This window comes from Magallana gigas, chromosome 1 (genome assembly GCF_963853765.1).
Source record: "Magallana gigas chromosome 1, xbMagGiga1.1, whole genome shotgun sequence".
Classification (NCBI taxonomy): domain Eukaryota; kingdom Metazoa; phylum Mollusca; class Bivalvia; order Ostreida; family Ostreidae; genus Magallana; species Magallana gigas.
Window position 1 is genome coordinate 19,083,659 of NC_088853.1, and position 27,333 is coordinate 19,110,991.

The 27,333-nt window shown below is 32.7% G+C and overlaps 1 long non-coding RNA gene across 1 annotated transcript in view; it reads right to left on the reverse strand.

The window, feature by feature from the left end:
• The window catches only part of LOC136274152 (uncharacterized), a 44,358-nt gene extending 18,133 nt beyond the window's left edge, over positions 1-26,225 (reverse strand). Inside the window, exons 1-3 of the long non-coding RNA XR_010712461.1 lie at positions 26,105-26,225; positions 25,004-25,114; positions 24,486-24,543 (exon numbers count right to left, since the gene is read on the reverse strand). This is a non-coding gene — a long non-coding RNA (uncharacterized lncRNA). The remainder of the gene's footprint in view (positions 1-24,485; positions 24,544-25,003; positions 25,115-26,104) is intronic.
• Between the last annotated feature and the right edge of the window lie 1,108 nt (positions 26,226-27,333).

The following is a 27,333-nucleotide window of genomic DNA, read 5'->3' on the forward strand; positions in this document are numbered from 1 at the left end:
TACAAAAAGATAAAAAACTAGAGCAAAGCTCGTTGCAAAGCAACGAGTGGGTCTTCCGTTAATGTCGGAAGTAAAGCTCGAAGTTCCTGTAAGAAGCAGAGCTCTTAAACCAATAACAAGAGTAACTAAAATAAAAAGATGAAAAAAATCGAATTATTCCTGGTACGACCTAACAAAACCCGAATGATTTTAAGTACGATTTAACAAAAACCTTTTTGATTTCAAGAACGACTTAATAAAAAAAATCCGAATGTGTTTAAGTACGACTTAACAATCATTTTTGGTACGAGTTAATTTCACTATAAACATTACGCTATTTTTTAAACCAAGGACGCGGAAACAAAATTTCTGGAAAAATCAATTTTTAAACCCCGATATCTCTGTTATGCATCGTCTGATTTTAAAACGGATTTCAGTTTTTAATTAAGCTTACTAAAAGCTGATTTGTTGCTTTATAATAAATATCAAATTATTGGTCAGAAAAGAGTTATCATAAAAAGACTAAGTAGCCCTTGTACCCCCTAATTTGTGGGGCCAGCCCCTTTTTCTTGATATCAAATAAAAGGTCTCGCTAATATAAACATATTTTGTTCTACAAGTGTTCATGAATTGTAAACCGTTCTCGAGATATCTGTACAAATGTGTTTTAGGGGCCGACCCTTTAACCCCTTACCGGGGCCACTAGCACCAAAACTTTTGGTTTAATACTGTTCAGAACATTATTGTGAACAACTTTTGTTCTACATTGCTTTTTAAAATATTTCTCCTTTTTCAGATATTAATGATCATAGTTTTGAGTTCTGGCCCCTTGAAACCCCTAATTACGTAATATATGACTTAGGTATGGCACTGTATAGATGAACAGCTATACAATGAACATTTTTGCTTCTATAATTGATAACAAAATATTGTTCAGTAAAGAGTTATTGTTAAAAGACATTAGAGCCCTTTTGGCCCCTAATTTGAGAGGCCAGCCCCTTTTCCTTGATATCAAATTTAAGGTCTTGCAAATTTAAACATATTTTGTTCAACAAGTGTTCATGAAATGTTAACCGTTTTTGAGATATCTGTACGAATGTGTTTTAGGGGCCGACCCTTTAACTCCTAAATGGGGTCATAAACAAAAGCATTTAAGGTAGCATATTGACAAGAACACCATTTTAAGCAACTGTTGTTCTACATTGCTTTTAAAAATATTTCTCCTTTTTCAGATATTAACGATCAGAGTTTTGAACTTCTGGCCCCTTGAAACCCCTTATTACGTAACATATGACTTTAGTTTGATACTGTATAGATAAACAGCTGTACAATGAATATTTTTGCTTATATAACTAATAACAAATTATTGTTCAGTAAAGAGTTATTGTAAGAAGACTTTAGAGCCCCCTTGGCCCCTAATTTGAGGGGTCCGCCCCTTTTTCTTGATATCAAAGGCAAGCTCGCGAAAATTGAAACAACTTTTGCATTACATGTTTTAACAAATTATGTGCACATCGAAAGGTATTACAGAAAATGTGCAAAAATTTCGTGGAAAAATTTTGTGCTAATTTTCAGGTTCAGGCGAGCTTCGAGGCCTTGAGCAATTTTCATAACTGGGTTCATGCGGGTACATCTACAGACATTCATCTACAACCCCTGAAAATTTCAAGCTTCTATCTTGTTTAGTTTCGGAGGAGATGCGTGGACAAACTGACCCTTAAAAATTTACAAAATCGTCTATATCTGAAACCGGAAGTGACGTCATCATGCAAAAATTTAACAATATGTAGCGACGATGATGTTCTATCACTCCTAAAAATTTCGTGCAAATCGGTTGGGTAGTTTTTGAGAAATAACGCTCCAAAAAAGTCAGAAAAAGAAAAAAAAGAATAATAAGAATAAAGAAAAAGAAACCGTAGAATAACAAGAGGGTCTTCCGTTGGAAACGGAAGACCCTAAAAATCGAATGATTCTTGGTACAACTTAACATAATCCGAATGTTTTTAAGTACGACTTAACCAAAAACCCTTAACCATTTCAAGAACGACTTAACAAAAAAAACCAATGTGTTTAAGTACGACTTAACAAATTTGACTTCATTTTAGGTACAAGTTTACTTTACCTTGAACTAACATCTTTTTTCTTAACCCAGAATGCAAAATTAAAATTTACGTAAAAAATCAATTTTGTTTAAAACATAATTCTGAGCAACTTTTTCTCTTCACTGCTTTTCAAAGGGTTGACCTTTCGTACTGTGTGCTCGTTGCGTCATTAATTGTCAGAAACTTATCGATGTTAAGTTTACTTTACTGTACCTCTGTGAATATTTTCTATGTAAAATTACTATGAACCAGACAACATTAAAATGGTGAACATTTCAAAGGGCCCCGCTTATGTAATTTCAGAGAATTCTGCTTTGACCTTGAGCTATAACTTGAAATTTTTCCAGCTGGCATAGAACTTTTAATTCAATTTCATTCCTCCTAACATACATGCATTTTTGTTCAATCTGACCAAGATTAAGCATATTTGGAAAATAATCTACTGTCTAAAACTAATTTTAAAAAGATCTGCTATGACCTTCCAGGGCTCTACATTAACTTTTTTTCCTACTTGTCCATTCGGACAAGTGACCAAAACATTTACTTGTCCGAACTTCAACTTCACTTGTCCGAAAAATTTTCAATATTAAAGATCAAATATTGTCAACTTGAGAACTACAGTACTCTATTACTAAAATAAAATCATTTATTGATTAATACTCTAGCTATAATTAATAACCTGACTTTTTAAATGGAAACTTAAAGTGTCTTTCCTATAATTATGTACATGTATTTGTTCTATATAACATTAAACATGATTTGTCAGCTGTAGCTTTGTCATGGCAAATTGCAAGACATCTTAAATTTAGCATCAGGTTTAAAAATACATGTAACTGTTATATTGATTTCTCAGCTGTTTTTTAAACTAAACATGGAATGTCATCATAGTCTATCAATGATGAATGAAACCTAAAATAAGTTACATTTCTTTCCATAATCCTTTATCTTTGCTACCTTTTCTTCCTTTCTTTTTCTTAACATATGTGTTTGGTACTTTGTAAGAACTAAGATCCACACCTTGAAAGTTGTTTGAAATTAGTGAACTTCAATCCCGATCAAGAGTAACTCAATTGCATTGCAATTTGATGTCGGGATCGAAATTCAAAATAACTAATCGATAAACTTATAACGAGACTACAGATAAACTTATCACAAAACTTTCTTTTCTTTTTTAAATGTTGGAGACTTCTTACTATAAAAAATGCACTTGTCCAGTCGGACAAGTGGCCAGCAATATTCACTTGTCCGCATATTTTTTTAACTGGTACCGGACAAGCGGACAAGCGTTAATGTCGAGCCCTGCCTTCACATTGACAGACTTGGTTCAAGGTCACTGCACGCCATTAACCAATAAACTCTGTAAAGGTAAAATATTAGCCAAATTGGGGCTAAAAGGAGAGTATATCTATGCTCTTGAAATATGGATTTTTGTGTGATCTGATATGACCTTGACTCTTCATCTACAAATATCATTCGAGGTCATTGCATATATTTTGATCAAAGGCATCATGTGGGTGAAGTATGAGGCTGAATGGAGCAAAGGGAGAGAAGATATACTCCGGACAAGGATTTTTAAAAATATAATTCTGCTATGACCTTCACAGTTTCTTTTCACTGAAAATAGGTTCAAGGTCACTACACACCCTTTCACCCTTTACTCAAACGCTCTGCTTATGTGAAGTCTGAGCCAAATAAGGGTTAGTAGAAATTATATATGCTCTCAAAAAAGGATTTTTGCATGATCAGATATGATCTTCACCCTTTACCTAGAAATTTTATGCAAGGTCACTGCACATCGTTTAACCATAGAGACACTCTGTGAGTATTAGCCAGTTTGGACCAAAGGGAAAAAAGATATGCCCCAGACAAGGATTTTATATATATAATTCTGCTATGACCTTAACCTTATACCTAAAAACATGGTTCAAGGTCACTGCACATCCTTCAACCAAAGGAACCCTGTGGATGAGGTATGAGCCAGATTGGGCCAAGGGGAGAGAAGCTATGCTCCTGTCAAGCCATCTCGGATGGACAGACGGACAAATTGATCACTAGAAGGCGCCCGCATAAACATGCCTTTTTATCTATCCATGCTATCTGCCCATGGTGAATAGTCATCAATATTTACAATATTTAACCAAAAAATAGCTTTTAAAAATATTTGAAAAGGTAAAAATTATAAAAACCCCAGCGGGATTCGAACTCATGACTTACAGGTTCCTAGTAACCCTCTAACCCACTGTGCTAAGGAGTTATGTGACCATTTTTGAAAAGAAACTACATGTACTTATATAATTACACTTTATTTTATTGTTTATTTCGATAAACAATACGTCACAACATGGAAGTGTCCCATATCACCTTAAACTCGGAACACCTCTGACCTAATAAGATCGCATCATTAAATACAAAGTTTGATTTAACTCTAATTTGTTTATCATCAAGAAATTGTGCATCGCTGACAAATAAAGTTTTCTTCTGTATAATGAAATACCAATTAACTGACTATTCGGACAATAGCAAGTTTATTGTCCCACTCCACAGCAACTATTTCCCTTGGCTTTGCCTCATTAAATAGTTGCTGTCTTTGGGGACAGTAAACTTGCTATTGTCCTCATACCCAGTAAATACTAAATAGGCATATAATATCCCATCCACCTACATTTCATGTTATATAACCTCCCGTTTGTAACCTTCAATTTCACTGTAAAGTCAACATATCTGTCATAGCCGCAAGTTTCACAATTTATTTCTGCTTCTCATGTACTTAAAATCAGGGGCCTTAATATTGCTTACCAATTCCAACAAGAGACATCCCTCTAACTATTGATAATCATTAAAATTCATTTCATGAATCTACGCAACAATGATAAACCTTCAAGTACAGTCACTCTCAATTTTACAAAAATATTGACGGTACTTTATCCAAAACTGTTCCTTGTACCTTTAACTTAGTACACTAACATTTTTATGAAAAGACTAAGAAAGCTAATGCAATTCTGAGAAAAAGAATACCACATATTGCCAATTCCATTGAGGTTTAATAAAAATATGGCCATTTAAGTGAACCCACCATTTCCAATTTCCTTTAGTAAACACAGATTTACAGGGTTCTCCATAGTAAAACATCTTTACCTGACCTTTTAGAGGTCAACTTTTGTTCAACCACCTTTAAAAGAAACCTTATTCAATACAACATACCCCTACATGATATAATCATGATAAAAGCTTCACATCACTTAGAAATACCCTTACATGTATACCCCCCACCCCCCAATCTTTTGATTTTCATAAAAAGTCATGGTTTGAAATGTTTTACCTAATTTTATGAAACGTGTGGCAATTTCCTTGAGTAATTTCTCACACATATGAAAACAATCATCAATGATTCTAAAATTTGATCTTTATTTGTTTATTGTATGATTTGTACCATTTTAATTAACAAATAGACAGCTGTCCTGCTTGTGATTTCTTGTTTTCATGAAAAAAGTAAGCTAACAATCATATTTAGTGAATATCTAATCTATTCTGATTTCTAGTCTCCTTCTAACCATGCTAAAACAGTAAGTTACAACCTACAAGTTAGACATCTGCCTTAAATTAAAATTAAATTCAAACACACCCAGGTAGCTGGAGACAGATCGAATTGATTTCAATGAAAAATTTTCAAATTTGACATGTTTTTCTACTTTTTTTTATGCATATATACCTTAGAAAGGTAGAAAGAGGTTGTTTCTTGTTCATTTCAAAAGTAATTATCATAGCAGATGTTATTTCAAAGTCAAATGTACATTTACATATCCTACATGTAATCTTAATGCAGACAATTAAATAGAGGGGGGGGGGGGGGGATTTTTCAATTATGTAAACACATCTAAATATCTTTATGAAATAAAAAATAAAGGAAACATAATTGCATACTTTTATTGAAAAACAAATTTTCACAGCAATTATGAATTTCTTTATAAACAGCCTTAATTTTGTTTTCATAATTTCTTATCAAACACAAACCACAACATGGCATGATGCTTTCTTCAAGTTCCATTATTGTTTATGCATTATCGGATTAATTTGAATTACCGGTAAATAGTCTGTAGAACACAAGGAATATGCATGTGGATAGAGGTGACAGGTTAATCTCAGGAGCTGACCCACAAGAATCAACAGGTACCGGTAAAAGCCATGTGGTAACAAGAGTCTGTTTTGAGCTGAAATAAAAAAAAAAAATAATTAGCTGTGTTTACATACATGTACTAGTAATAGCTGTGTTTACATTAACATATGCATAGTATTTCTGGAAAAAATACACTGACCATGCAGTGTAATAGGTATGACATATCCCAATACATGACATAACATTTAGGCAGTACAAGATCAAAAATTTGCATATCAAGTCATAATATAATATTAAAAAATTTTCATAGGTATAAACACTTATCAAATTGAGAGAGAGAGAGTTTGAGAGAGAGAGAGAGTTTATTACCGTACTTGTAGTGCAACAGTCAATATTTCAATTCGTAAATTACAAACGAATATTACCCACCAAACAGCGTCAAAGTACATGTACTGGTATTAGCTTCTGGTATACCATTTTTTATCAATTCTACTGTGTTTTTTTTTTTGCAAATAAATTTAGCAAGGGTTTTTGCTTATTTTCTTATAAATTACATGTTTTAAAAACAATACTATGTGTAATAAGCATAAAACATGTAAGAGTAAACTTAATGAAGAATTTTTAATAGATTATTTTTCACAGAATGTGGTACATTACATGTATGTCAATCTTTATAAAACTAGCGTATATTTCGTGCGCCATAAATTGCAAGTTTTTTGTAAATATCATTTACTTGCATGATAGGTATATATGGTCTAACCAAAATTTTCTTCACAAAGCTACAGCTGTATGTACCACATATATGTTTTGTCACAAGTATACATTTAAAAAAAAAACAACCCCAAATTCCAACAGTTGAAATAAACTCAACTCATTCTCTGATAAGTTCATTGTGTTTTGTGCGTGCATATCTTATTTGTCTGCTGCAACAGCAGCCAATCAGTGGTAAGCTGAATCCACAAAAAAGAAAGTTTGTGTTTTAGGAGCGGGTAAATTGTTTATGCGACACTGTCAAGAAAACCACACCAAATAATAACAGGAAACATAAATATTCACTGATATGTATTGTGTTGTAAAGTAAAGGTTTTTAACACTTATTGCATCTTGCAAAACATGTGATGACCTTAATCATCTGTCATATATCTGATATACATGTAATATGTAAAAGATGGGAGAAATAATGACGGAACAAACTGGGATTCGAACCTGGCCCTCTGAATCTCTAGTCAAGTGCTCTACCAACTGAGCTACATGTATCTGGCACCGGTATTCAAACCAGTCTGACCGTCACATTCCTTCCCCCTTAAATGATCTTCACCCTCGAAGATCACCCCTGGCAGGAGTTAACCTGTTAGTTCCAGGGGTTGGTCACAGCACCAATATTGTAACAGGATGGGAGAAATAATGAAGGACCAAACCGGGATTTGAACCTGGGCCCCCTGAATCTCTAGTCAGGTGCTCTACCAACTGAGCTTTCTGGCACTGGTATTCAAACCGGTCTGATCATCACATATATAAAGAATTATTTTAAACAATGTTGTTCCATAAAAAATAACACTCGCAACCTTCAGTTTTTGTCTGTAATTAATCAATATTGGCGTGCGATCAGTTCTCGCCGAGTACCATTTCTCACCAGTGCATTGTTACGTCATTTTATCAACACATAAAATTATATACGAAAATATGATGTTACAGTGCACCAGCGAGAAATGGTCCTCGACGAGAACTGCTCGCAGGCCAGTACTGCCAGTAGTCAGATTAAAAAAAGAGAATAAAAAATTACATTTAAAACATTAACAAGGACAATTTAAGTACACATCATAACTGCTAAACAAGAAAAATTATGTGAACTGGTAGAATAGTACGCATAGTTCTAACTTGTAACCTACATGTACAAGTACATGTACCGGGTACCCGTTGGTCTGCTAAACCTTTCTAATGATACAATGATTGGCATCATAAAGATATTAAAGTCATGTTTTAACTCTGAAGTCTGAAGTATACAATTTTATTTACTTGAAGTTATGTCTACAGGATATTCATGACTACATTTGGAGTCTTCTGCACAAGAATATATGATATGTTTCTAATTAGACCCTGCTTTGAATTTTGAGTTGAAAATTCACAATCTGTTATTTTTTTAAATAGATAAATTCAGTTACCCTTTCCAGTCCCCCATGAACCTCGAGCGAGTCTAAACATCCATGAAACATGTAAAAATTACACGTTAGCCTAGTAAACAAACACCCACACCATAACAAAAACAAACAGTGTGCACGTACTTACATGTACATCTATACTATATACTAAATTTTAACTTTAACTTTTTTAAACTTTAAAAGGAGTAAAAGCCTCACCTTCTTCAGTAACATCCACATAAATCACACACTTTAATGTCCATCTTTTCCCCTTTATTACTCGTAGCTTATCAACGGCTGATCGTCGACAGAAGTGTGGCTGTCAGAATTTCCTCGTAAAAGATTCACACGAGAAAAATATCCTCCTTAAACAAATATGTAGTATTGTTCCCTGTGCATGTTCATATGTTTCACAGTAAATTGAAAATGCATTTGTACGTCGAAAGAATACACAACTTCTCTTCTGCATTACGGCTCTCTCTTTTCTACAATGCCGTTCGTTACTGTTTACATTCGGCGCGCGCGCGGGGGTTACAAACAGGGGCGCCCCGACAAATAGTTGCACATAGAACGTTAAAATAATGTGTGTTCATTGAATTCATAAATGATATAGATGAAAAAAAAAATGAAATTGAATCACAACTATTTATCTAAGACGCAACACAACGTAATGCAGTATATGCCTGGGCCTTAATGTGGCATTTGTTTGCTTGTGTGTCTATGTAGACAAATTAACTCGTTCATGTAACGTTACGATTCACACATATTTGTTTTATGAAATTTGAAAAAAATAGGGCACAGAACTTTTTAAATTTGATACCAAATGACATTATTTAATATATTAACAATAACTGAATTAATTTTTTTTCATAAAATGATAACGATTTTTGCTATCAGAAAAATACGTGTATGAGCTGCTGACCCCTAATTATAGGGGCCAGCCCTTTTTTCTTAATTTTAAATGAAAGCTCTCGTTATTCTAAACAACTTTTGTTCTATATGTATTAACAAAATATTTTTAGTTTAAAGGTTATAATACAAAAAGCAACAAAATTTCAGCCCCGAAAAAATTTTAAACTTTGGCGACAAATAGCTCAAAAACTAACAAAGAAATTACCAAAATGTTCATGCCAGCAAAACTATAAAATGTTACCGACAATTTCGCCAAATTGCATGCATCTATCATCTGTAGTTCCCGAGATCAACTCTGGACAAAAGACCCCCCAATTTTCAATTAAAGGGCAATAACTCATAACCGGAAGTAAATTTTAAAAATTTGAAAAAAATGTCTAGAGATATTAATATCATCTACATACCCTGAAAGTTTCATAGCAATCATACAAAAAATGTTCGAGAAATCTCGTGCACAAAATTTGCGGGAAAAAAAAATAATAATAATAAGAAACAGTAGAATAACAGAAGGGTTTTCCGTTGAAAAACGGAAAACCCTAATAATAAGAAACAGTAGAATAACAGAAGGGTTTTCCGTTGAAAAACGGAAAACCCTAAAAAGAAACCGAAGAAAAACTAGAGCAAAGCTCGTTGCAAAGCAACGAGTGGGTCTTCCGTTAATGTCGGAAGTAAAGCTGGAAATTCCTGGAAGAAGTAGAGCTCTTAAACCAATAGCAAGAGTAACTAAAATATAAAATATGAAAAAAATCGAATTATTCCTGGTACGACTTAACAAAATACGAATGATTTTATGTACGACTTAACAAACACCTTTCCGATTACATGAACGACTTAACAAAAAAAATCCGAATGTGTTCAAGTACGACTTAACAATTATTTTTGGTACGAGTTAATTTTACTATAAACATTACGCTTTTTTTTAAACCAAGGACGTGGAATCAAAATTTCCGGAAAAATCAATTTTTAAACCCCGATATCTCTGTAATGCATCGTCCGATTTTAAAACGGGTTTCGGTTTTAAATTAAGCTTAATAAAAGCTTTTTTGCTGCTTTTTTATTAATATCAAATTATTGGTCAGAAAAGAGTTATTATGAAAAGACTTAGTAGCCCTTCTGGCCCCTAATTTGAGGGGTCAGCCCCTTTTTCTAGATATAAAATAAAAGGTCTCGCTAATATAAACATATTTTGTTCTACAAGTGTTCATGAATTGTAAACCGTTCTCGAGATATCTGTACAAATGCGTTTTAGGAGCCGACCCTTTAACCCCTTACCGGGGCCACTAACAACAAAATTTTTGGTATTATATTGTTAATAACATTATTTTGAAAAACTTTTGTTCTACATTGCTTTTAAAAATATTTCTCCTTTTTCAGTTATTAATGATCAGAATTTTGAGTTCTGGCCCCTTGAAACCCCCTAATTACGTAATATATGACTGAGGTATGGTAATGTATAGATGAACAGCTGTACAATGAACATTTTTGCTTCTATAATTAATAACAAAATAGTGTTATTGTTATTGAAAGAGTTATTGTAAGAAGACATTAGAGCCCTCTTGACCCCTAATTTGAGGGGCCAGCCCCTTTTTCTTGACATCAAATGAAAGGTCTTGTAAATATAAACATATTTTTTTTAACAAGTGTTCACAAAATGTTTACCGTTCTTGAGATATATGTACAAATGTGTTTTAGGGGCCGGCCCTTTAACTCCTAAATGGGGCCATAAACAAAAACATTTAAGGTAGCATATTGTACAAAACATTATTTTGAACAACTTTTGTTCTACATTGCTTTTCCAAATATTTCTCCTTTTTCATATATTAATGATCAAAGTTTTGAACTTCTGGCCCCTTGAAACCCCTAATTACGTAATATATGACTTAAGTATGGTACTGTATAGATAAACAGCTGTACAATGAACATTTTTGCTTCTATAATTGATAACAAATTATTGTTCACTAAAAAGTTATTGCAAAACGACTTTAGAGCCCTCTTGGCCCCTAATTTGAGGGGCCAGCCCCTTTTTCTTGATATCAAATAAAAGCCCGTGCAAATTGAAACAGCTTTTGCATTACATGTTTTAACAAAATATTTATACGTTAAAAGATATTACGGAAAATGTGCAAAAATTTTGTGAAAAAAATTGGTGCTAATTTTCAGGTTCAGGCGAGCTTCTTGGCCTTGCGCATTTTTCCCAATTGGAAGCATGGAGGGAAATCTACAGACATTCATCTACAATCCCTGCAAATTTCAAGCTTTTATCATGATTAGTTTCAGAGGAGATGCGTGGACAAAATGATCCTTAAAAATTTACAAATTCGTCCATATCTGAAACCGGAAGTGACGTAATAATTTGAAATTTAAATAATCAGTAGCGACATTGATGCTTTATAACTCCTAAAAATTTGGTGTAAATCGGTTGAAAAGTTACTGAGAAATAACGCTCCAAAAAAGTCAGAAAAAGAAAAAAAAGTATAACTAGAGCAAAGCTCGTTGCAAAGCAACGAGTGGGTCTTCCGTTAATACCGGAAGTAAAGCTGGAAACTCCTGTAAGAAGCAGAGCTCTTAAACCAATAACAAGAGTAACTAAAATAAAAAGATGAAAAAAAATCGAATTATTCCTGGTACGACTTAACAAAATCCGAATGATTTTAAGTACGAATTAACAAAAACCTTTTTGATTTTAAGAACGACTTAACAAAAAAAATCCGAATGTGTTTAAGTACGACTTAACAATTATTTTTGGTACGAGTTAACTTTACTATTAACGTTATGCTATTTTTTAAACCAAGGACGCGGAATCAAAATTTCCGGAAAAATCGATTTTTAAATCCCAATATCTCTGTAATGCATCGTCCGATTTTAAAACGGCTTTCAGTGTTAGATTCAGTTTAATAAGCTCTACAAAACACATATTCGTTTTTGATTTGATCAGAAAATTCATTTTTTCGAAAAATTTGTTTCACTTCCGGTTTCGAGCGGAAGTGACAGATTTTCATTTCGAGCCTTATTACAGAGGTAAATCGATTAAATCATAACCATTGAAAATTTCAAGCCTCTATCTCAAAACGTTTTTGAGAAACGCCGCGGACAAAATGACTTTTTGAAAATTTTAAAAATGACGTTACGTCAAAACGGAATTGACGTTGTCAAGAAAACTTTAACATCTTTGAGGGATAATAGTTTCACATTATCTCTGAAAGTTTCATTAAAATCGGTTGGAAACTTTTTGAGTTATAAAGCCGAGAAAGAGTCAGAAAAAAAAAGAAAAAGTATAATAATAACTAGAGCAAAGCTCGTTGCAAAGCAACGAGTGGGTCTTCCGTTAATGTCAAGAGTAAAGCTTGATGTTCCTGCAAGAAGCAGAGTGTTTAAATCAATAACAAGAGCAACTTAAAGTAAAAGATAAAAATAAATACGAATGATACTATGTACGAATTAACAAAAACCTTAACGATTCTAAGAACGACTTAACAAAAATGTAATTCCGAAGGTGTCAAAGTATTTAACAAAATTTGAATTATTTTTGGTACGAGTTTGAATTTTACGCTATTTTTGAAACCAAAAAACGCAGAATCAAAATTTCTGAAAAATCAATTTTTAAACCCCGATATCTGTTATGCATCGTCCGATTTAAAAACGGATTTTAGTTTTGTACTCATCATGAAAATTACCGTAGGTTACATATGTTTAATTTTTAATATTGAAAAACAATGAAAAACTAAAACAAGAGGCAAATGGGCCACATCTCTCACCTGAGGAACAATAGGTATGATAAAATCAGCTTAATGGGGTCACAATGCAAACTACCTGGACAATGTACAAAAATACATGTAGATCCTGTATAAATAAAATCCATTTTCCCCCCTAAATATTTTTATGTTTATAATCATAAGTTCCTTTTCTAAAAGGATGATTTTATATTGATTTTATAGTCATATCGCATGTTGAGTATTGCAGTTCTCAAAAAGATCCTTAACAATAGTTTATATATGTATTATCATATTATATTCATATACTCTGAACCTTCTTGTGAGGCCAAAGAACTGTCCTGGGGCCAACGTCTTAACAATTATAAAGAATCATCTGGCTGATTAGTTTCGGAGAAGAAGATTTTTAAATATTTACTCTATATATTCCTATGTTAAACTTTGACCCCCCCCCCCCCACCCATTGTGGCCCAAACCTATCCTCGGGGTCATGATTTTCACAACACTACATGTACCTGAGGATGCTTCCACATACATGTAAGTTTCAGCTTTCCTGGCTGATTAGTTTCTGAGAAAAAGATTTTTAAAGATTTTCTCTATATATTCCTAATATGTAAAAATCCATTCCCCCAATTGTGACCCCACCATACCACCTGGGACTATGATTTGAACAAACTTGAATCTACACTACCTGAGGATGCTTCCACTTTAATTTGAGCTTTTCAGGCCTAATAGTTTTTGGGAAGAAGATATTCAAAGATTTTCTCTTTATATTCCTATGTAAAACTTGATCCCCCTCTTATGGCCCCTCCCTACCCACGGGGACCATGATTTGATCAAACTTGAATCTACACTACCTGAGGATGCCTCCACACAAGTTTAAGCTTTTCAGGCTGAATAGTTTTTGAGAAGAAGATTTTTGAAAAATACCAACAAATTTTCAATAATTCTCAATTACCTCCCCTTTAAAGAGGGCGTGGCCCTTCATTTAAACAAACTTGAATCCCCTTCACCTAGTGGTGGTGCTTAGTGCCAAATTTGGTTGAAATCTGCCCAGTGGTTCTTGAGAAGAAGATGAAAATATGAAAAGTTTACAACAACGACAACGACAAATTGTGATCAGAAAAGCTCACTTGAGCCTTTGGCTCAGGTGCGCTAAAAACAAATTAAAGGAAACATAATTGCATACTTTTATTGGAAAACAATTTTTCACAGCTAACAATTGTAAATTACTTTAAACAGCCATAATTTTGTTTGTTATAATTTCTTATCAAACACAAACCACAACAAGGCATGATGTTTTCTTAAAGTTCCATTACAGTAACTGTTCATGAATTATCAAATTTAATTTGAATTACTGGTAAATAGTCTGTAGAACACATTAAGGAATATGCATGTGGGTAGAGGTGACAGGTTACCCTCAAGAGCTGAAAAGAATCAACAGGTAAAAACCATGTGGCCACCAATAGCTGAAATTAAAAAAATTAATAAGCTGTGTTAATACATGTACCGGTACTAATAATAGCTGTGTTAACATTAACATATGCATAGTATTTCTGAAAAAAAAAATACACTGACCATGCAGTGTAATTAGTGTGACATATCCCGATACGTGACATTAGATGGCACAGGACAGTTTTTTTGATACATTTCATTGTAGCCTGGGGACGTGTGTCTTCGGAACCCTGTAACTAGAATTTCCTCAGTTCCCATTCACCACAAATACCTTTAATTCACTCTTTATAAGGCCATTCACCAATTTCTGAAGAAAAAAACTAGTCAATTAACCTGTAAAATTTTCTACACACTGGTTTTTATGAGATTTTGACCCTTCCATATTTTGCTAATTTTTCATGATTTTTCAGCTTTTTAGACCTCCCCCAGCCAATTCCCTGCAAAGGGTTGACCTTCCCTACCATGTGCATGTTGCACCATCACATGTCAGAAACTTACCGGTGTATAGTTTATAATGCCCCGTCCACCTACTTTTCGTGTTATTTACCCTACCGTCTGTAACTTGCATTTTCACTGTCTAAAGTCAACACAACAGTCATAGCCGCAGGTTTCGCATTTTACTTCTGAATCTCATGTACCTAACATATGGGGTCTACATATTGAATATCAATTTCAACAAAAGACATCCCTCTAACTAATGATAATCATTAAAAATCATTTCATGAATTTTAGCAACACTCATAAGCCTTCAAGTACACCAACTCTCAATTTTACAAAAATATTGATGGGTACTTTATCCGTAAACTGTCCCTTGCTGCCTTTAACTTACACTAACATTCTCTGAAAAGTCATCTTGTCTTAAACTTACAAAGCTTATGCTATTTTGAGAAAAAGTATACCTCATTTTGCCAATTCCATTAAGGATTAAGAAAAATATGGCCATTTAAGTGAACCCAGCATTTCCACTTTCTTCTATTTAACACAGATTCATAGGGCTCTCCATAAATAAAGCATCTTTACCTAATCTTTTACAGGTCAACTGTTGTTCAACCTCCCTAAATAAGAAACCTTATTCAAAACTACATACATATACATGATATTATCATGACAAAAGCATCACATTACTTATAAATACCCTTACATGTATACCCTCCCCCTATTTTTTGATTTTCCTAAGAAGCATAAGTTTGAACACTTTAACCTAATATTTTGAAACTTGTGGCAATTCCCTTGAGTCATTTCTCACACATATTTAAAAACAACCATCACTGATATTGAAAATTGATCTTTTCTTGATAAATGGATGAAATGTAACATTTTTTTTCACAAAAAGACATGCAGCCATACATGTGATTTCTTGTTTTCATGAAACAGTAAGCTTATAATCATTTTTAGTGATTATCTTATTTATTCTGGTTTCTAGTCTCCTTTTAAATTTGCTAAAATAGTAAGACCTACAAGTGTGATGTCTGCTCTTAATTAAAATGAAATTCAAACACAACCGGGTACCTGGGGACGGATGAGAATTCCATGATAAATGTTCAAATTTTACATGTTTTCCTACATTTTTGATGCATATATACAATAAAAGGGTAAACATTTGTTGTTTCTTGGTCATTTCGAGAGTAATTATTATAGCAGATGTTATTTCAAGGTCAAATGTAAATTTACATATCCAACATGTAATGGTAATGGAGACAATTGGAAAGAGGGGGTAGCTTTTTGAATTCTGTAAATATATCTAAAATATCACTTTTGGATAGGAAGGAGCAAAAACTTGAGTTTTTTGACATATTGTATACTTTGATAACTGCATTTGTCTACATGTGAATTTTATTTGAAAGAAAAATATGCTGTTTTAAAAAAAATGAGTTATATAAGTCAGGTTGCTTAATGTTATTTCATGAAATCAGACAGCAAAATTGCTGCAAATTTATAATTTAAATAATTCAATTGATCAAAACTCTTTTACTGTGCAGGATTAATTCTTATCTCGGTAATTAACTTAAGCCTATTAATTGTCATCAGGATAGGAAATACCTACTTTCTAAGCCAATTTACTCTAGTGGTGGTCATTCTACACATTTAAAAGGGATTTACTTCCCTTGTATATTATAGCTAATAAATCATGTAATGACATATATAACCAACAAAATCATCCATTTTCCCAAAATAGACTACTTTTGGTACAAAATCCACTCAAAATTACAGTTAAATGAGAAATCTGAAAATACCATGTAGTCTTGAAACTTACACTAACATTCTCCAAAAAGTCATCTTGTCTTAAACTTACAAAGCTTATGCAATTCTGAGAAAAAGTATACCTCATTTTGCCAATTCTATTAAGGATTAAGAAAAATATGGCCATTTAAATGAACCCAGCATTTCCACTTTCTTCTATTTAACACAGATTTATAGGGCTCTCCATAAATAAAGCATCTTTACCTAATCTTTTACAGGTCAACTGTTGTTCAACCTCCCAAAATAAGAAACCTTATTCAAAACTACATACATATACATGATATTATCATGACAAAAGCATCACATCACTTATAAATACCCTTACATGTATACCCTCCCCCTATTTTTTGATTTTCCTAAGAAGCATTAGTTTGAACACTTTAACCAAATATTATGAAATTTAAATGCTTCTATTCTGATCAATTGAATTTTTAAGAAGCGTGAAATTAAAACCATCGCAATTGATACTTTAGTCAAAATCATGAAATTTTAACATGGTGGAATTAAAACGACTTACAGTATTTCATCCGAACAGCCTCAAAGTATAATTTTCTGCTATACCATTTTTTTAAAATGAATTCTACTGGGGTTTTTTTTGCAAATAAATTTAGCGAGGATTTTTTTCTCTTTTCTTACTAATGACAGGTTTTAAAAACAATATCATGTTTAGTATGTATAAAATTCCATAAACAATTTTACAAAGCTTTGGATTTTAGTTGCACAATGAAAAAATGAGGGATTGCACGATAATACATGCTCATTTTCAAATTTAAAGCATTGTTGATTTCTTTTCCTAGATAGAGATATGCACAAAATGATGTTGCTCTGTGATGCTTTGCCAAGATTAAAAGCATGAGAGAGAGAGAGAGAGAGAGAGAGAGAGAGAGAGAGAGAGAGAGAGAGAGAGAGAGAGAGAGAGAGAGAGAGAGAGAGAGATCTGAGGCACATGTAGTAAAAATTATTACATACATTTGTCTTACTGTAAAAATTGTTTACAATGTAGATGTGTTCTGCATGTAAAGTTTACCTAAAATGAATCAATAAAATTCAATATATATAAAAGATAAACTAATCTCAAAGAATTTACAATGTTCTGTGAAATAATCAAATCTTGAGAAGAATGTTTTATAGATATCAGGGAACATTAACTTAAAATCTGAACTTAAAGTTCTTTTCACCTTGCACTCTGTTTTACATGCTCTTTCACAGGCGATAAACATATATAACGGCGAGCCAGACAAAAGTTCTAATTTTAATTAGACTGAATATTTACCATGTCAAATATATTTATTTAATTAAGCACAAGCCTGTCTGAGTTCTTTAATTCATTAATTAAGTGGAGAGGTGATATGGTAAAGATCTGCTATATTCAAATATTTAGGGTAAAGTTATCATCATGCAAACATGCACTCTAATTACAACATTCTACTCTTGTGTGCCTTTGGACCCCCACCCCTTTTAATTGCACTGTTTTACAGTGTGTGGTGTGTTGTTCAATACAAAATAAGACATACATATACATAATAATAAATAGAAATTCAAAAGAGTAGTGTGCAAGACATACACGTGAAAATACATTGGACAGATAATATCGCGAGATTTCTCAGACTCAAATGCCCGCTTTCATATTGTTACGCACGTCAAAAGCGGAGGTTAGAGTCAGAGGAATGTCGGATTAGATTGAAAAGTGCACAAACACTTTGAAAAGAAGAAGTCAATACGACATATCCTGTATTGAAACATACCTTTATAATCTGTCATACGTTAGTTGAGCTGAAATTTCCACTATCGCGGTCTTGCAGGCCATTCTTCTGACACACCGCTATCAGCTGTTGTTCGCGGTCAAAACATAGCGACTTGACATGGGGAATCGTACGATAATTATTTCGATTAAAACTAATAAGACTAATAAAAACTAACAACGTAATTATCGATCGAAGTAAGGAAATCGTTTCGATAAACACTCTGATTAACTATATAAAAAAGGAGTTCGGTTTTATGACCTGTACGAAATCTTTTCAGCGGGAGTTACTTTCAGTGGGAAGTTTGCACTATTTTTTAAACCAATAACGAGGAATCCACATTTCCGGAAAAATCAATATTTAAACCCCGATATCTCTGCAATGCAGTATCCGATTTTAAAACGAATTTAAGTTTTGTATTTAGCTTTGCAAACTATACAATATGCATATAATTTTATGTTTTTTTATAAAGTTTTATGACCAGTACGAAATGTTACAGTAGAAATTACTTTCAGTGTGAATTTTGCACTATTTTTGAAACCAAGAACGCGGCATCAAAATTTCCGGGAAAATCAGTTTTTAAACCCCGATATCTCTGTAATGCATCCTCCAAATTTTAAACGGTTTTCAGCATTAGATTCAGCTTAAAAATCTCTACAAAATACGTATACGTTTTTTGTTTGATCAAAAAATTCAATTTTTCGAAAAATTTGATTCGCTTCAAGTTTCGACCGGAAGTGACGGATTTTTATTATATAGCCTCATTACAGAGGTAAATCGACCAAATCATAACCATAGAAAATTTCAAGCCTCTATCTTAAAGCGTTTTTGAGAAAACTCCCGGACAAAATCACTTTTTTAAAATTTTAAAAATGACGTAACGTCAAAACGAAAGTGACGTTGTCTTTAAAACTTTAACATCTTGGGGGGACAATAACTTACTAAAATCTCTGGAAGTTTCATTGAAATCAGTTGAAAACTTTTTGAGTTATGAAGCAAAAAAGGAGTCAGAAAAAAAAGAAAAAGTATAATAACTAGAGCAAAGCTCGTTGCAAAGCAACGAGTGGGTCTTCCGTTAATGTCGGAAGTAAAGCTGGAAGTTCCTGTAAGAAGCAGAGCTCTTAAACCAATAACAATAGTAACTAAAATAAAAAGATAAAAAAAATCGAATTATTCCTGGTACGACTTAACAAAATCCGAATGATTTTACGTACGAATTAACAAAAACCAATTCGATTTCAAGAACGACTTAACAAAAAAAAATCCGAATGTGTTCAAGTACGACTTAGAAATTAATTTTTAGGTACAAGTTAATTTAACCAAGAACTTGATACTACTTTCTTAACCAAAAACGCGGAATCAAAATTTCCGGAAAAATCAATTTTTAAAGCCAAATATCTCTGTAATGCATTATCCGATTTTTAAACGGTTTTCAGTGTTAGATTCAACTTAAAAAGCTCTACAAAACACATATTCGTTTTTGATTCGATCAAAAAATTTAATTTTTCGAAAAATTTAAATCACTTCCGGTTTCTACCGGAAGTGACAAAATTACTTTTTTTGTAAAAATGCCATAAGTAAATCCGCAGATTTACAATCACAGAAAATTTCAAGTCTTTATAAACAACCGTTAACGAGAAAAGTCCTGGACAAAATCACTTTTTGAAAATTTTTAAAATGGCGTAACTAGAAAACAGAAGTGACGTAATGACTGAAAATTTTAAAGCTTCTAGAGACAAGTATTTAACATAATCCCTGAAAATTTCTTGCAAATCGGTTGAATAGTTTTTGAGATATAAAGCAAAAAAGAAGTCAGAAGGAAAAACAAGAAGAATAATAATAATAAACTAGAGCAAAGCTCGTTGCAAAGCAACGAGTGGGTCTTCCGTTAATGTCGGAAGTAAAGCTGGAAGTTCCTGTTAGAAGCAGACCTCTAAAACCAATAACAAGAGAAACTAAAATAAAAAGATGAAAAATATCGAATCATTCCTGGTACGAATTACCAAAATCCGAATGATTTTAAGTACGACTTAACAAAAACCTTTCCGATTTCAAGAACGACTTAACAAAAAAAATCCGAATGTATTCAAGTACGACTTAGCAATTATTTTTGGTACGAGTTAATTTTACTTTGAACATTATGCTATTTTTTAAACCAAGGACGCGGAATCAAAATTTCCGGAAAAATCAATTTTTAAACCCCGATATCTCTGTAATGCATCGTCCGATTTTAAAACGGATTTCAGTTTCGTATTCAGCATGACCAGCTCTACAAACCTCGTAAACATTTGAAATTAAAACGAAACATTCGAAAATTCAAAAATTTTAAAACGCTTCCGGTTTGGTCCGGAAGTGACGGAAACTAAATTCCAACCTTATGTCCAAATAAAAACGATCAATGCTTCAACACAGAAAATTCCCAGTCTTTATCTTAAAGCGTTTTTGAAAAACGCCCTGGACAAAATCACTTTTTGAAAATTTAAAATTTGACGTAACGTAAAAACTGATGTGACGTTGTAAATAAAAATTTAAAATCTTTGAGGCACAATAATGCTACATCATCCCTGAAAGTTTCATGTAAATCCGTTGAAAACTGTTTGAGATATTAAGCTTTAAAAAAGTCAGAAAAATAAAGAAAAAGAAAAAAAATAATAATAAAAGGAAACAATAGAATAACAAGAGGGTCTTCCGTTCAAAAACGGAAGACCCTAAAAAAAACAATAGAATAACAAGAGGGTCTTCCGTTGAAAACGGAAGACCCTAATAATAAAAAGAAACCGAAGAAAAACAAAAGGGTCTTCCGTTGGAAAACGGAAGACCCTAATAAAAAGAAACCGAAGAATAACAAGAGGGTCTTCCGTTGGAAACGGAAGACCCTAATAATAAAGAAAAAGAAACCGTAGAATAACAGAAGGGTTTTCCGTTGAAAACGGAAACCCTAACAAGAGGGTCTTCCTTTGGAAACGGAAGACCCTAATTAGCAAGAAATACCTAATCTCATTCCATGTTATTCACACCAAGGTCAAGGTCACACCCAGAAGATGGTTTATCAGCACTATTTTTATGATTATTTTAAAGTTATTTTGTTGTATGTCTACTATATATTCTTGAAATACTTTTCTTTACATAATAACAATTGTTATTGAAAATAAATACACCAATTTTAAAATTTTGGTGAATAAAAGTTTATGTTTTGCTGCAAATATGGCTTATTTCATAACCATAAAATGCTTCAATGGAAATAGGGGGTGGGGATGTAACCAACAATATTTTTTTCTTATATGCACACTAAACCCCACTTTTTATGCCTTCAGTTGGAACCATAATATGTAAAGAAAGTATACAAATACTTTCATAAAAAGTTAAATTGTAGAAACCTGTCTAACTTAAGTTTATTTACCATATCTGCAACGAAAAACGTGCTCCAATTTTACTTGGGGAACACACATTTTTGGGCATAACTTATCAAAAAAGTTATTTCATAGTTTTAGATTTGTCTAAAAATAAACTCCGAGATGATTTTAAGTAAGCAAAACTGAAAATGTCTGAAATCTGCTTTTATTTTCTAAATTAGAGGGAATTTCTGGTCAAATTGCACTTTCTATGAGAATTTCAATGCACTATTTTTAGCCCATGTTCTGGGGGTCGGATCTCTCTTAAATGAAAACGAACATACACTTTTCTTGTTTTCAATATATTCCTTAGGAATAGTACTTTTAAAAAATCATAAGCATCTAAAAAGTTTAATGTAGGTTTTTTTTCGTGAATGAGCAGAATACACCCTTAAATCAAATCGTTAATGTATACTAAATAGAATAGAAAAGTGTCTACAAAACATCCCCTTGTGTAAATCCTTGTTGAACAAGAAACCATCTAGACTGCGTTGATTTACAACGATAACGCTAGAAGAGTCCATATTATTTTTTGATTTTTACCCATCTCGGCACTTTTGGTACGATTTAAAATATTGTCACCGTGAACAAATGTTGAGGGTACTCAGGTAGTCTGAGATGCACTATTTGTGTTTACTCTTAATTGTGAGGGTTATGGGTATCCGTTTGTTGAATGGCTAATACGCTTGCAAATGATTTCAAATTGAAAGTTGGAAGTTTGCAATTTTTTAACCGGGTTTTCCAACGGAAAAATCCGGTTATTAAAATGGTGAAAATGGGTACCCTCATTGTACGGATAACTCCTACAGTTTTCAAGATAGGAAGTTGTTCTTTTGCAAATCAATTGTACATAAATCAGAGGTGTGCATATTGCTAGGATTTTGATTTCCACTAATTAATGAAAAAAATACCAGCTTATGAACTTTTTTGGCAAAATATTGCATCTAGGGTACCCTCATTGAATGGATAACTACTCCTACAGTTTTCCAGATAGGAAATTGTTCTTTTGCAGATCAATTGTACATATGTCAGAAGTGTGCAAATTGCTAGGATTTTGATTTCTGGTTTTTTATGAAAGAGTTATCAGCTTCTTAACTTAGTCGTTTTTTGGTACTCTGTTTTACTGGATACGGGTTGACATGGATTATGGATACAGTTTACATAAAAGAAAACCCGGTTTGCTGTCACATTGACAGCCTTTCACTTGTTGCATATGAAACGAGAGCATAAAATGTCGCAATGCCAACACACTTGGTTTTAATAATGAAAACAAATGCTTAGTAATTTGCCAATATATATTTCCTTTTGAAAGTCTTGAAGATCAGCATCGAGCTTAACTATAACCGCTGCATCATGATATGGTCTTGGTCACTTTGTGTCTGTGTTTGTGACTCATGCTCATAATAGTCAGTTAGTGCACTACTATCACCGCTATAACCACGATCGCCACTAACGTAAGAACTACACATTTTTAAAGTAAACACCTGCACAAATTTGTCATTTTTCTTCTTCACGATTTTTACATTCAAGATTTTCAATTAGCCCTCTAGCTTACGGTGCACTTGTTGAAACACTAGACACAGCAGTTTTGGGTTCTGTAACTTTGCATAATAGTCTCTTGACAACAAACACTCCTTACCTAACCTTTGACGCATTTTTGTGACAACATCGTCATATGTTCTTCATGACAGGCGTATTTTAACACAGCAAATGATCTTTATAAATTGCATGTTACTATGACTTTAAATTAAAAATATGTTTATGAAAATTCCTTCGATGAGTAATTTATTTTGCAGTTTTCGCTGGGGTCATATAAATATTTCGTTTTGTATGTATTTGAAATATTGTCAATACTTTTCACACTATCATAGATTCTGAAATTAAACACATTTTTATTTCTTTTAAACTCGATTTATTAACAAAATTAGATCAATTGTTAGCCCCCTCCTCCCTCTCCAGCATGATTTACATTAGTACTTTTTTCTCTCTCCAAATTTTAGGTAAAATTATTCTAACACAGTGACTGTTTTGATCTTTCAATTGCGCCAAGCTGTTTTTTCAAGCATCAAAATGTTTTCATTCATGAGTTTACACGTCGCAGTAATTGATAAATAGTTTATCTAATACGAAGCCTTATCACTACTGATGTTTTAATACTCAATATTGATAATTTTGAATTAAGTATTTTTTTGTTTAGAACTGTGTCTTTGTTAAGGAATCAAGCGGTTTTATAGTGTTAAAAAACTCACTTATATTACGTCACAATACATTCCCTGAGAACGACCAAAAATGCAGATCGTAACGTCCAATGTCATTATGGTGTCATATCGTGCGAAGTAAAGACAAATGGCTTTCTATGCATCGCTGTGAAAACAATCGGGCAGTCTTAAAACATACCTGCAAGCGATGAGCGCATGCTATGATCATTGTTACGTCATGAAAAATTCACACAAAATAAAACGTTTTCGCTATTCTAACGGTTCATATAAGGAAACATATTTATGGTCGGGGCATGATGAAACATATCATAAAAATCGTTAGGCTATATAGATGTGATCATGCCCCGACCTTCATTATAAGTTTATATAACACAAAGAATGGGGTAATATTCCTTGTTCCTAAGACATTGTATTTACACAGCCGTTTGGTGATAACTTGATTTTGAATAAAAAAAAATCATTTATGTAAGACAAATCTTACCTTTTACAAGATTGTTCAGCCAGAAAACAACCATTACCGATTGATATGCAAGCTGGGTCTGTAAAATACATTTTAATCTACATATCGGTAAAGTTCCATCCGGTCTAAGTACGAAAGTTAAAGCGAAGAATCGTGGAAAAGAGGATATTTTATAATTATTATCATTATATACAAGTATATAAGGTCCATAGTAGACTCAGTAATGGTTTTTATCGGTATTCCGGGGAGGGGGGTCTAGGAGCCAACTTTAAAGATTTTTTGAAAATACCAAAAATAAAATTTCATCAAAATTAGATAGTATTATCGAGCTAAATACATGTAATTCATTTGTTATTTTAACATTTTTAACAAGGAAAATTATCTCGAATCTGTTACTCAATAAAATTGGACTATTAAATCCAAAGAATATTTAACCAACAAGCTAATGCCAGGTATCATAATTCCATTAACTGATTTGTCTTCATTTTGATTCATTATATAATTCTATAGAGAATGTAACATGCTAGAATTACACTTACATTCAAAGATTCTTATGCTTTGATAGGAGGTATTGTGGCATCCATGTAAAAAGTGACGACAGTTGTATGAATCAACGTATGAACCTTTTTTCTTCAGATATAAGCAATAACCTAAAACAGATCAAAGACATCTGAATGACTGTATTGACCTTCTTCTTCAAAACATTAAGGTGTCATTACGTTACCGATCTATGCCTGCTTCAACATTAATATATGTATAAAGAAAATATGCTAGTTGATCTATGAAAGCAAAGATGGCTCATTTGAGATATGCAATACGAGAGGAAGATTGGAAATTGGAGATTACTTTACACAGAACATATATAACAATTTTGTTAGAATGGAGTGTGCGTCGTTTTCTTTCAAATGAGAATACGATACGCATTATTATCTAGTAGATCGTATACACATTTGTTTAAAATAAAATTTATTTAGACGCTTTAAAATTTAGAATAAATAGATATAAATCAATTATGTACTGTAAATAATGTATATATTGGATGTGAAAAATCGAAATTCTATGGAACAAGGTAACAAATTCACCTGTATCCCGCGTAATTAAATTGTACGTAAGAGAATTAAATTACATAAACAGTCAACTCGTATGTAAACAATTTCGTGTTGTTTATGTATTATCTTCATTTCTATTACACGTAATTTTCTTTAACTTATGATAGAAGTTAATATTCGTTATGGAGACAAAAAAACTAATTTGTGTGTGAATCCTTTATATTTGTGTATGGATGTGTAAAAGTGTTAACTCGTAAAATACAAAACAGTGCATGACTAAAGTACATGCCGCTTTTCAATAACACACAAACATAAAGCAATACATATTAAAGTAATACGTTTCCTTCATTCTTATCTTAAAAATTAATTTTGATTTTGCGTGTTTAATGGTGTAGTATCGTTCGGTTGCGTGTTTTATCGTTTTTGTTCGTGTATCGTGAAGATTCAGTAAGTTAGTGATCGTCCGTGTATCGTGCGTGATCGTTCGTGTATCGTGAGTGATCGTTCGTGTATCAGAATCGTGCGTGTCTCTTGTCAACAATAACGTTGCTACCACTGTAGTCTTGATGCTAGGCATTATATACCTTTTACCTTCTTCAATCAAAATCCAAGGTTGAGTATAACAGAACTCTAACAATTCCGTAAAGTTTTCGTTCGGTAAACACGTGTAACCATTAGTCTTGTTACAGTTGAGAACCGACGATCTCTTGTTCCACTCTGATTCATCCCTTGGACAAAATGGTGTTGAGTATACTTGGAACTTGTAACCTTCAAGCTTTTTCTGCAAGATTAATATTATCATCTTTATTCACTAGTATTCATGAATAAAAAATAAAACAACATTAAAAAAACTGTCCAAATGTATATTTATTTTAAAATGATATTTTTATTTCTCTTAACATATCTCCTACTCCGCAGTCAAGACACTGAAATATATTTACATATTTTTAAGGAGGGGGTGGGACTAGGTAATGGGGCTAGTTCTTTTTTTTTTTTAATTTTGTTTGTTTGTTTTTTTATTTACTTATTTATTTTTTATTTGAAGTTCAGCGTGTATTTCCCCTTCTTTTTTGCATTGCAAACCTGCAACGATCAATTTCCTATAAAAAAAAAATACAAAACCTGTGAACGGCGCATAACCACAACATTTAAGGAAGTTGGCACCTGAAATACTAGTAATGTCAATCATACCGAAACCACTTGGATATAAAGATTGGGACCTACAATGTTCATTTATTCTACTGCAACCCAAGTCAAGTGCCACTTTTGGTGCCGGTGTAACGAAGAATATTGACCCGGGTTGAAAATTGACCCGGGGGTCATTTTTCAACGTTGAATATTGACCCCGGGGGTCATTTTTCAACGTTGAAAATTGAGACCAAAATCGTGAAATTTATACCCGGGGTCATTTTTCAACGGTTTGAGAAAGATTTTTCTAAACTCTATTGACCACGACACGTTGAAAATTGATCCTGTTGAGAATTGACCCCAACTTCAAAGTGTTGATCTAAACTGGAACTTACTCTACACGGTTTAAATGTAAAATCATGCACATGTTTGAAAGTTTCAGTTTTAAAATTTTTATACTGTCCGATGCATATGCGGACGTGGCTGATTTATTTTAGGTTTATATGTCTGATTAATCATTTAAATTTGATACTGAAAATATAATATTCATTTATTAATACAATACTCTGAAATAAAGCTAAGAAGATGACCGTTTGTTTCGAAATGGAACGGGCGAGTCAGGCTATAATGATTTTTGACAGAATCGATTTTTATTCCCTCATGTGACAGAATTTAAAGTTTAAACTTGTCAT